General features: G+C 40.5%; 1 non-coding gene across 1 annotated transcript; it reads right to left on the bottom strand.

Annotated features, from left to right (window-relative positions):
- Positions 1-10,606: 10,606 nt before the first annotated feature.
- Positions 10,607-10,714, bottom strand: LOC130984431 (small nucleolar RNA R71). Its single transcript, XR_009088369.1, has one exon. It is a non-coding gene; the product is annotated as a small nucleolar RNA R71 (small nucleolar RNA).
- Positions 10,715-11,148: the final 434 nt, after the last annotated feature.

Below are 11,148 nucleotides of genomic sequence, written 5' to 3'. Positions count from 1 at the left end.
GATTCATCTCAAGGGTGCATCAAGACCACTTCTATGAAGTTGTGGCCTTGAAGAAGGTGATCCCCGAGGTCCCTTTTTCACTCAAAAAGAGTGAATATCCGGAGATCCGACATGAGATCCGAAGAAGAGGTTGGGAAGTTCTTACCAACCCCATTCAACAAGTCGGAATCTTGATGGTTCAAGAGTTCTATGCCAATGCATGGATCACCAAGAACCATGATCAAAGTGTGAACCCGGATCCAAAGAATTGGCTTACTATGGTTCGGGGGAAATACTTGGATTTTAGTCCGGAAAATGTAAGGTTGGCATTCAACTTGCCTATGATGCAAGGAGATGAACATCCTTACACAAGAAGGGTCAACTTTGATCAAAGGTTGGACCAAGTCCTCACTGACATTTGTGAAGAGGGCGCCCAATGGAAGAGAGATTCAAGAGGGAAGCCGTTTCAATTGAGAAGGCATGACCTCAAGCCCGTGGCTAGAGGATGGTTGGAGTTTATCCAACGCTCAATCATTCCCACTAGCAACCGGTCCGAAGTTACTCTAGACCGGGCCATCATGATTCATAGCATCATGATTGGAGAAGAAGTGGAAGTTCATGAGGTTATAGCCCAAGAACTTTATAAGGTGGCGGACAAGTCCTCTACCTTAGCAAGGTTAGCCTTTCCTCATCTCATTTGTCACCTCTGTTATTCAGTTGTAGTTGACATAGAGGGAGACATCCCCATTGATGAGGACAAGCCCATCACTAAGAAAAGGATGGAGCAAACAAGAGACCCCGCTCATCATGAAATCCCTGAGATGCCTCAAGGGATGTACTTTCCTCCACAAGACTATTGGGAGCAACTGAACACCTCCCTAGGAGAATTGAGTTCCAACATGGGACAACTAAGGGTGGAGCACCAAGAACATTCCATCCTCCTCCATGAAATTAGAGAAGATCTCAAAGAATCATGAGAGATGAACAACAAAGACAAGGAAGAGATACTGAGGAGCTCAAGCACTCCATAAGACCTTCAAGAGGAAGAACAAGCCGCCATCACTAAGGTGGACCCGTTCTTTAAACTCCTTGTTCTTTATTTTCTTGTTTTTCGAAAATTTATGCTTTATGTTTGTCCATGTTTGTGTCTTATGATCATTAGTATCTTAGTGTCTATGCCTTAAAGTTATGAATGTCCTATGAATCCATCACCTTTCTTAAATAAACAATGTTCTTAATTGAAAAGGAGAAGAATTACATGAATTTTGAATTTTATAACAGTTTAATTATTTTGATGTGGTGGCAACACTTTTGTCTTCTGAATGTATGCTTAAACAGTGCATATGTCTTTTGAATTTGTGGTTCATGAATGTTGGCTCTTGAAAGAATGATGAAAAAGGAGACATGTTACTGAGGATCTGAAAAATCATAAAAATGATTCTTGAAGCAAGAAAAAGCAGTGAATACAAAAAAAAAGAGAGAAGCAAGCGAAAAAAAACGAAAAAGAAAGAGAAAAAGAAAGAAAAAGAAAGAAATAAAGTTGTGATCCAAGGCAAAAAGAGTGTGCTTAAGAACCCTGGACACCTCTAGTTGGGGACTCTAGCAAAGCTGAGTCACAATCTGAAAAGGTTCACCCAATTATGTGTCTGTGGCATGTATGTATCCGGTGGTAATACTGGAAGACAGAGTGCTTTGGGCCACGGCCAAGACTCAATAAGTAGCTGTGTTCAAGAATCATCATACTTAACTAGGAGAATCAATGACACTATCTGGATTCTGAGTTCCTAAAGAAGCCAATCATTCTGAATTTCAAAGGATAGAGTGAGATGCCAAAACTATTCAGAGGCAAAAAGCTAAAAGCCCCGCTCATCTAATTAATACTGATCTTCATAGATGTTTTTGGAATTCATTGCATATTCTCTTCTTTTTATCTTATTTGATCTTCAGTTGCTTGAGGACAAGCAACAATTTAAGTTTGGTGTTGTGATGAGCGGATAATTTGTACGCTTTTTGGCATTGTTTTTAGTATGTTTTTAGTAGTTTTTGTTGAGTTCTTAGTATATTTTTATTAGTTTTTAGTTAAAATTTACTTTTCTGGACTTTACTATGAGTTTGTGTGTTTTTCTGTGATTTCAGGTATTTTCTGGCTGAAATTGAGGGACCTGAGCAAAAATCTGATTCAGAGACTGAAAAGGACTGCAGATGCTGTTGGATTCTGACCTCCCTGCACTCGAAGTGGATTTTCTGGAGCTACGAAAGCCCAATTGGCGCGCTCTCAACGGCGTTGGAAAGTAGACATCCTGGGCTTTCCAGCAATATATGATTGTCCATACTTTGCCCAAGATTTGATGGCCCAAACCGGCGTTCAAAGTCACCCTCAGAATTCCCAGCGTTAAACGCCGGAACTGGCACCAAAATGGGAGTTAAACGCCCAAACTGGCACAAAAGCTAGCGTTTAACTCCAAGAAGAGTCTCTACACGAAAAATGCTTCATTGCTCAGCCCAAGCACACACCAAGTGGGCCCGGAAGTGGATTTTTATGTCATTTACTCATCTTTGTAATCCTTAGGCTACTAGTTTCCTATAAGTAGGACCTTTTACTATTGTATTTTTATCTTTGGACATCTAGTTCTTAGATCATCTGGAGGCTGGCCTCACGGCCATGCCTAGACCTTGTTCTTATGTATTTTCAACGGTGGAGTTTCTACACACCATAGATTAAGGTGTGGAGCTCTGCTGTACCTCGAGTATTAATGCAATTACTATTATTCTTCTATTCAATTCCGCTTGTTCTTTGTCCAAGATATCACTTGTTCTTCAACTTGATGAATGTGATGATCCGTGACACTCATCATCATTCTCACCTATGAATGTGTGACTGACAACCACCTCCGTTCTACCTTAGATTGGGTGAATATCTCTTGGATTCCTGATACACGATGCATGGTTGATCGCCTGACAACCGAGTGCTCGCCTGACAACCGAGCCAACCATTCCGTGAAATCAGAGTCTTCGTGGTATAGGCAAGAACTGATGGCGGCATTCAAGAGAATCCGGAAGGTCTAACCTTGTCTGTGGTATTCTGAGTAGGATTCAATGATTGAATGACTGTGACGTGCTTCAAACTCCTAGCAGGCGGGGCGTTAGTGACAGACGCAAAAGAATCACTGGATTCTATTCCGGCCTGACCGAGAACCGACAGATGGATAGCCGTGCCATGACAGGGTGCGTTGAACATTTCCACTGAGAGGATGGGAGGTAGCCACTGACAACGGTGAAACCCTTGCATAAGCTTGCCATGGAAAGGAGTAAGAAGGATTGGATGAAGACAGTAGGAAAGCAGAAAGACGGAAGGGAAAGCATCTTCATACGCTTATCTGAAACTCTCACCAATGATATACATAAGTATCTCTATCTTTATCTTTATGCTTTATTCGTATATCACCATACCCATTTGAGTCTGCCTGACTAAAATTTACAAGGTGACCATAGCTTGCTTCATACCAACAATCTCCGTGGGATCGACCCTTACTCGCGTAAGGTTTATTACTTGGACGACCCAGTGCACATGCTGGTTAGTTGTGCAAAGTTGTGTTTATGCCATGGTATTGAGCACCAAGTTCTTGGGGCCATTACTAGGGATTATTTGAGTTGTGAAAAGTAGTGATCACAATTTCGCACACCAAAGCCTCATCCAAGAAATTCTACAGAATCCATCAATCTTAGAAGAAGAAAAAGTCCTGACCATAATAGGTCGCGATCAAGGATGGATGACTCCCATAATTAACTACCTCAAAACAGAAGCACTCCCCACAAAGGAAAAGGAGGCAAAGAGGTTGAAATGGGAGGCACAATATTACACTATCATAAATAATACTCTATACAAAAGAGGGATTTCAATACCACTACTAAAATGCATGCCGACTTCCAACACAAAGGAAGTCCTAGAAGAAGTACACAGTGGCATTTGTGTCAATCACCTCGGTTCGCAGGCACTGGCCAAAAAAGTACTTCGGGTAGGATTTTATTGGCCAACTCTACAAAAGGAAGCCATAGAATTTGTAAAGACATGTTCATCATGTCAGAAATATGCTAACTTTCATATCGCCCCACCAGAGGAACTCATCAGCATGACCTCACCTTGGCCATTCGCAAAATGGGGACTCGATCTTCTCGGACCCTTTCCTCAAGGATCGGGATAAGTCAAATTCCTCATAGTGGAAATAGACTACTTCACAAAGTGGATTGAAGCAGAGCCCCTAGCTAACGCCACTGCTCAAAGAAGTCAAAAATTCTTATATAGAAACATCGTCACAAGGTTTGGGGTTCCATACTCCATCACCACAGACAATGGTACTCAGTTCACAGATGCAGGCTTCAGAAAGCTAGCAACCGACTTAAATATAAGATAACAATTCACTTCTGTTGAACATCCTCAAGCCAATAGACAAGCTGAAGCTGCCAACAAAGTCATACTGGCTGGGCTAAAGTGGAGATTACAGGATGCGAAGGGAGCTTGGGATGAGGAGCTTCCACAGGTCTTATGGGCATATCGAACAACGCCACATTCCACCACAAAGGAATCACCCTTCCGATTAGCATATGGAATGGAGGCAATGATCCCAGTAGAGATCGAAGAAAGGTCGCCTAGAGTAATCCACTATAGCGAAGAAGCCAATTCCCAACTTCAAAGGGAAGAGCTCGATCTACTTCCAGAAGTCTGAGAAAGAGCTCGGATAAAGGAAGAGGCATTAAAATGACGAATGGCTTCCCGATACAATCGAAAGGTAATACATCGAACCTTTGCTGAGAACGACCTCATTCTAATCTGAAATGACATCGGAACAACTCGACCTGGAGAAGGAAAGCTGGCAGCAAACTGGAAAGGACCCTATCGAGTCATAGAAGTGCTGGGAAAGGGCTACTACAGGCTTTTCGAACTCGACGGGCGAGAGCTTCCTTGGTCATGGCACGCCTGCAACCTAAGAAGGTACTATAGTTAGGAATGATAAAGGACCTTAGACAAGGTACACTCTTTTTCCTGAAAAGGTTTTTTAATGAGGCGCCAAGTCAAGACCTACGAATCACCCGACTTAGGAAATTAACCCCACGCATGTATATATTTGCATTTTCTTTTAATAAAAGCTGTTTAGATTTTCTACAAACGCTCAAGCCGCATTATTCTGAAACATTCATCATTCAATTATAAAGCTACAGATTGACAGAAAGTGAAAATCAAATTCACTGCGCAATCACGATAAAGACCAAAGATGAAAACCAAATTCATTAAAAGGTCGACCAAATGAGGGTTAAAACCCAAACTCTACAAAATTGCAAAGATAAAAACAGAATAATGCAAGAAGTTATAGAAAGTGATTCATAGAAAGGACCTGACGAGGTCCTAATAAAATGGATTGCTATAAAATAACTTAAAGACTGGCCGGCATAAAGAAGTTGGACCAGCCACAATAACCAAAGTTATAAGTAAAGCCCTGGAAAGAGGCCGGGCCAGCCCTATAAAAGAGGATTACTATAACTTAGAAGAGTCCGATATGATGAAATCGGACTCCTATGAACAAGTTACAAAGATAATCCCTGAAAGAGACCTGAACAAGGTCCAAGAAAGAGGATTACCAAGTAACTCGACAGGGCCCGACATGACAAGGTCGGCCCAAAAGATAAAGTTACCAATATAATCCCTGAAAGAGACCTGAACAAGGTCCAAGAAAGAGGATTACCAAGTAACTCGACAAGGCCCAACATGACAAGGTCCGCCCAAAAGATAAAGTTACAAAGATAATCCCTGAAAGATAACTGAACAAGGTCCAAGAAAGAGGATTACCAAGTAACTCGACAGGGCCTGACATGACAAAGTCAGCCTAAAACATAAAGCTAAAAAGGTAATCCCTGAAAGAGACCTGAACAAAAGTCCAAGAAAGAGGATTACAAAGTAACTCGACGTGGCCCGACAAGACGAAGCCAGCCCGAAACATAACTCTACAAAAGTAACCCCTAAAAGAGGGTCACTAGCAACTCTTTGTACAAATCAACGTGACAAAATTAGCAACCACAGCGAACCAAAGGACAAAGCAAATTGCTGAAAATAGCATCAATGAAAACAAGCCAATCCAGAGAGATCAGCCAAAGGAAAAGTTCTAAAACACTCCCAAGACCTAGAAAAGGTACTAAGCCGAGTGCAAGCAGGCCTGATATAAAAACTGCTAGTTAAGATAAAGGGCAAACTTCAGAGGCCACCAGAAGCAACCCCAAAAGTTCGAAAACTACTCCTTTTTTTTAAAAGTTGCTAAACAAAGCGACTAAAAGAGTATCAACAGTAATCAAAATATCATTTACAAAATAAATAGTTTTAAAAGCCCACAAGTCGGGCTATCTACAAACGAGCAAGAAGAAAATTCAGTTAACATTCGAAAGCTTCTCAGCAGCATCAACTCGGGGTGAATGAGGGCGAGTCTGAAGAGGCACCGCATCTACCATCCCATCATCCCGGTTCAAGATTTGGTAATCCAGTTCCCCCTCTGGGTGATTGATCTCAGCAGTGGAAGTTGGAGATGTCGGCGCAACAGAGGTCTTGGTAGCAGGCAGTGAAGGACGATCATCGTCATCATCATCAGGATCATCAGGGACAATCTTACCATCCCTAACAATGTTGTCCAGACTAAAAAGGGAAAGGTCGAGATCTGGCGCAAGAACTCGAACTTGCTCCTTCAGATTCTTATAAGCAGTAGTAACACTACCTACAAGATGACTTTGAAGTTCGGTATAATCAGCCCGGACAGATTCCAAGCTACCCCTAAGCTCCATCATTTCTCTATAAGTAGTAACATAGCTATCCTTATGCTTTAACGCCGTATCCTCGGCCAGTTGCACAGCTGCCTGATGAGCGGATAATTTATACGCTTTTTGGCATTGGTTTTAGTATGTTTTTAGTATATTTAGTTGAGTTTTTAGTATATTCTTATTAGTTTATAGTTAAAATTTACTTTTCTGGACTTTACTATGAGTTTGTGTGTTTTTCTGTGATTTCAGGTATTTTCTGGCTGAAATTGAGGGATCTGAGCAAAAATCTGATTCAGAGACTCAAAAGGACTGCAGATGCTGTTGGATTCTGACCTCCCTGCACTCGAAGTGGATTTTCTGGAGCTACAGAAGCCCAATTGGCGCGCTCTCAACGGCGTTGGAAAGTCGACATCCTGGGCTTTCCAGCAATATATGATAGTCCATACTTTGCCCAAGATTTGATGGCCCAAACCGGCGTTCAAAGTCACCCTCAGAAATTCCAGCGTTAAACGCCGGAACTGGCACCAAAATGGGAGTTAAACGCCCAAACTGGCATAAAAGCTGGCGTTTAACTCCAAGAAGAGTCTCTACACGAAAATGCTTCATTGCTCAGCCCAAGCACACACCAAGTGGGCCCGGAAGTGGATTTTTATGTCATTTACTCATCTCTGTACACCCTAGGCTACTAGTTCTCTATATATAGGACCTTTTACTATTGTATTTTTCATCTTTGGATTGTTTTTGATCCTTTGATCATCTTCGGACATCTAGTTCTTAGATCATTGGGAGGCTGGCCTCATGGCCATGCCTAGACCTTGTTCTTATGTATTTTCAACGGTGGAGTTTCTACACACCACAGATTAAGGTGTGGAGCTCTGCTGTACCTCGAGTATTAATGCAATTACTATTGTTCTTCTATTCAATTCCGCTTGTTCTTTGTCCAAGATATCACTTGTTCTTCAACTTGATGAATGTGATGATCCGTGACACTCATCATCATTCTCACTCATGAACAAGGTGACTGACAACCATTCTTGTTCTACAAGCATACGAGGCTTAGTGAATATCTCTTGGATTCTTTAACCGGAATCTTCGTGGTATAGGCGAGAACTGATGGCGGCATTCAAGAGAATCCAGAAGGTCTAACCTTGTCTGTGGTATTCTGAGTAGGATTCAATGATTGAATGACTGTGACGTGCTTCAAACTCCTGAGGGCGGGGCGTTAGTGACAGACACAAAAGAATCACTGGATTCTATTCTGGCCTGATTGAGAACCGACAGATGGATAGCCGTGCCGTGACAGGGTGCGTTAAACATTTCCAATGAGAGGATGGGAGGTAGCCATTGACAACGGTGAAACCCTTGCATAAGCTTGCCATGGAAAGGAGTAAGAAGGATTGGATGAAGACAGTAGGAAAGCAGAGAGACGGAAGGGAAGGCATCTTCATACGCTTATCTGAAGCTCTTACCAATGATATACATAAGTATCTCTATCTTTATCTTTATGCTTAATTCGTTTATCACTATACCCATTTGAGTCTGCCTGACTGAGATTTACAAGGTGACCATAGCTTGCTTCATACCAACAATCTCCGTGGGATCGACCCTTACTCGCGTAAGGTATTACTTGGACGACCCAGTGCACTTGCTGGTTAGTTGTGCGAAGTTGTAGTGATCACAATTTTGCGCACCAAGTTTTTGGCGCCGTTGCCGGGGATTGTTTGTGTATGGACAACTGACGGTTCATCTTGTTGCTTAGATTAGGTATTATTTTTCTTCAGAGTTCTTAAGAATGAATTCTAGTGTTTCAAGGTGATGTTCTTATCATCACCAAAGCTGATTGATCCTCATCAATTTAGCTCTTGAATGCAATGTCCTGCTGAAGCTTAGCTAGCTATGTCTAATTCCTTTAGACTAAAGCTTTAGACTAACATTGCATGATTCCTGGAATTCTCATTAAGAATTTTGATACCTTTATTTTCCTTTTCACCTAATTTTCGAAAAAAAAAAACAAAAAAATTACAAAATCATAAAAACCAAAAATATGTCTTGTTTGAGTCTAGAGTCTCATCTTAAGTTTAGTATCAATTGCATGTTTCTGTTCTTATTGCATTCATGCATGTGTCCTCATTGATCTTCAAGTTGTTCTTGATGATTTCCTTGTTTTGATCTTTGAATTCTATTGACTTGAGTGTTTTGTTGTTTCTCATATGCATTCTCATTTTGTTAAGTGTCAATAGTATACAAACTGCTAAGTTTGGTGTCTTGCATGCATTGTTATTTGATTTTAGTTGCATTTTGATTATTCCTCATTATTAAAAAAATCCAAAAATATTTTTATTTGTGTCTTTTCAAGTCAATAATACAAAGAATTGAAGATTCAGAACATACTGCAGAGGAATTATACAGAAAAAGCTGGGCGTTCAAAACGCCCAGTGAAGAAAGACAGACTGGCGTTTAAACACCAGCCAGGGTACCTGGTTGGGCGTTTAACGCCCAAAAAGGGTGCATTTTGGGCGTTAAACGCCAGAATGGATACCATTCTGGGCGTTTAACGCCAGGATGGTGCTAGGGGGAAGATTTTGTTTTTCAAATCAAATTTTTTTTCAAATTTTCAAAGTTTTTCAAAATCAAATCTTTTTCAAATCAAATCTTTTCAATCAAATGTTTTCAAGATCAATTTCTTTCCTTTTTCAAAGATACTTGCTAACAATTAATGATTTGATTGAACATTTTAAGTATGTTGCCTTTTCTGTTGAGAGAGGTTTTAATGTTTGAATCATATCTTTTCTTGTTAGGCAAGTCATTAATCTTTAAATCATATTTTTTAAAATTGTTTTCAAATCAAATCTTTTTTTAAAATGTTTTTCAAATCATATCTTCTCAATCACATCTTTTTAAAAGCATAACTTTTCAATCATATCTTTTTAATCACATCTTTTTCAAAATAGTTTTCAATCATATCTTTTTAACTTCTAATTTCAAAATCTTTTTCAAAAATCACTTGATTTCTTTTCCACTCTTATTTTCGAAAATCAATTAAGTGTTTTTCAAAATGTGTTCAAAATCTTTTACTTAATTTTCGAAAATTACTTCCCTTCTTCTCACATCCTTCTATTTATGGACTAACACTATTCCTTCATGTAAAAATTCGAACTCCCTCTTCTTGGACAAGTTCGAATTTTCTACTTCTGTCTTCTACCTTTCTTTTCCTCTGACACCTCAAGGAATCTCTATACTGTGACATAGAGGATTCCACATTTTCTTGTTCTCTTCTCTTTCATATGAGCAGGAGCAGAAACAAAAGGCATTCTTGTTGAAGCTGACCCTGAACCTGAAAAGACCTTGAAGCGAAAGCTAAGAGAAGCTAAGGCACAACTCTCTGTAGAGGACCTGACCGAATTCTTCAAAGAAGAAGAAGACATGACAGCCGAAAACAACAACAATGCCAACAATGCAAGGAAGGTGCTGGGTGACTTTACTGCACCTACTCCCGACTTCTATGCGAGAAGCATCTCTATCCCTGCCATTGGAGCAAACAACTTTGAGCTTAAGCCTCAATTAGTTTCTCTAATGCAACAGAATTGCAAGTTCCATGGACTTCCAATGGAAGATTCTCATCAGTTTTTAGCTGAATTCTTGCAAATCTGTGACACAGTCAAGACTAATGGGGTTGACCCTGAGGTCTATAGACTGATGCTATTCCCTTTTTGCTGTAAGAGACAGAGCTAGAATATGGTTGGACTCACAACCTAAAGAAAGCCTGGATTCTTGGGAAAAGCTAGTCAATGCCTTCTTGGCAAAGTTCTTTCCACCTCAAAAATGGAGTAAGCTTAGAGTGGAAGTCCAAACCTTCAGACAGAAGGATGGAGAATCCCTCTATGAAGCTTGGGAAAGATACAAACAATTAATCAGAAAGTGTCCCTCAGACATGCTTTCTGAATGGAGCATCATAGGTATTTTCTATGATGGTCTCTCTGAACTATCCAAGATGTCTTTGGATAGCTCTGCTGGAGGATCTCTTCATCTGAAGAAGACGCCTACAGAGGCTCAAGAGCTCACTGAAATGGTTGCAAATAACCAATTCATGTACACTTCTGAAAGGAATCCTGTGAACAATGGGACTAGTCAGAAGAAAGGAGTTCTTGAGATTGATACTCTGAATGCCATACTGGCTCAGAATAAGATATTGACTCAGCAAGTCAATTTGATTTCTCAAAGTCTGTCTGGAATGCAAAATGCACCTGGCAGTACTAAGGATGCTTCATCTAAGGAAGAAGCCTATGATCCTGAGAACCCCTCAATGGAAGAGGTGAATTACCTAGGAGAGCCCTATGGAAACACCTACAATTCTTCATGGAGAAATCACCC

The sequence above is a fragment of the Arachis stenosperma genome, chromosome 5, assembly GCF_014773155.1.
Source record: "Arachis stenosperma cultivar V10309 chromosome 5, arast.V10309.gnm1.PFL2, whole genome shotgun sequence".
NCBI classification, from domain to species: Eukaryota; Viridiplantae; Streptophyta; class Magnoliopsida; order Fabales; family Fabaceae; genus Arachis; species Arachis stenosperma.
The sequence above is the reverse complement of the archived record's forward strand: the minus strand, read 5'-3'. Positions and strand labels throughout refer to the sequence as shown.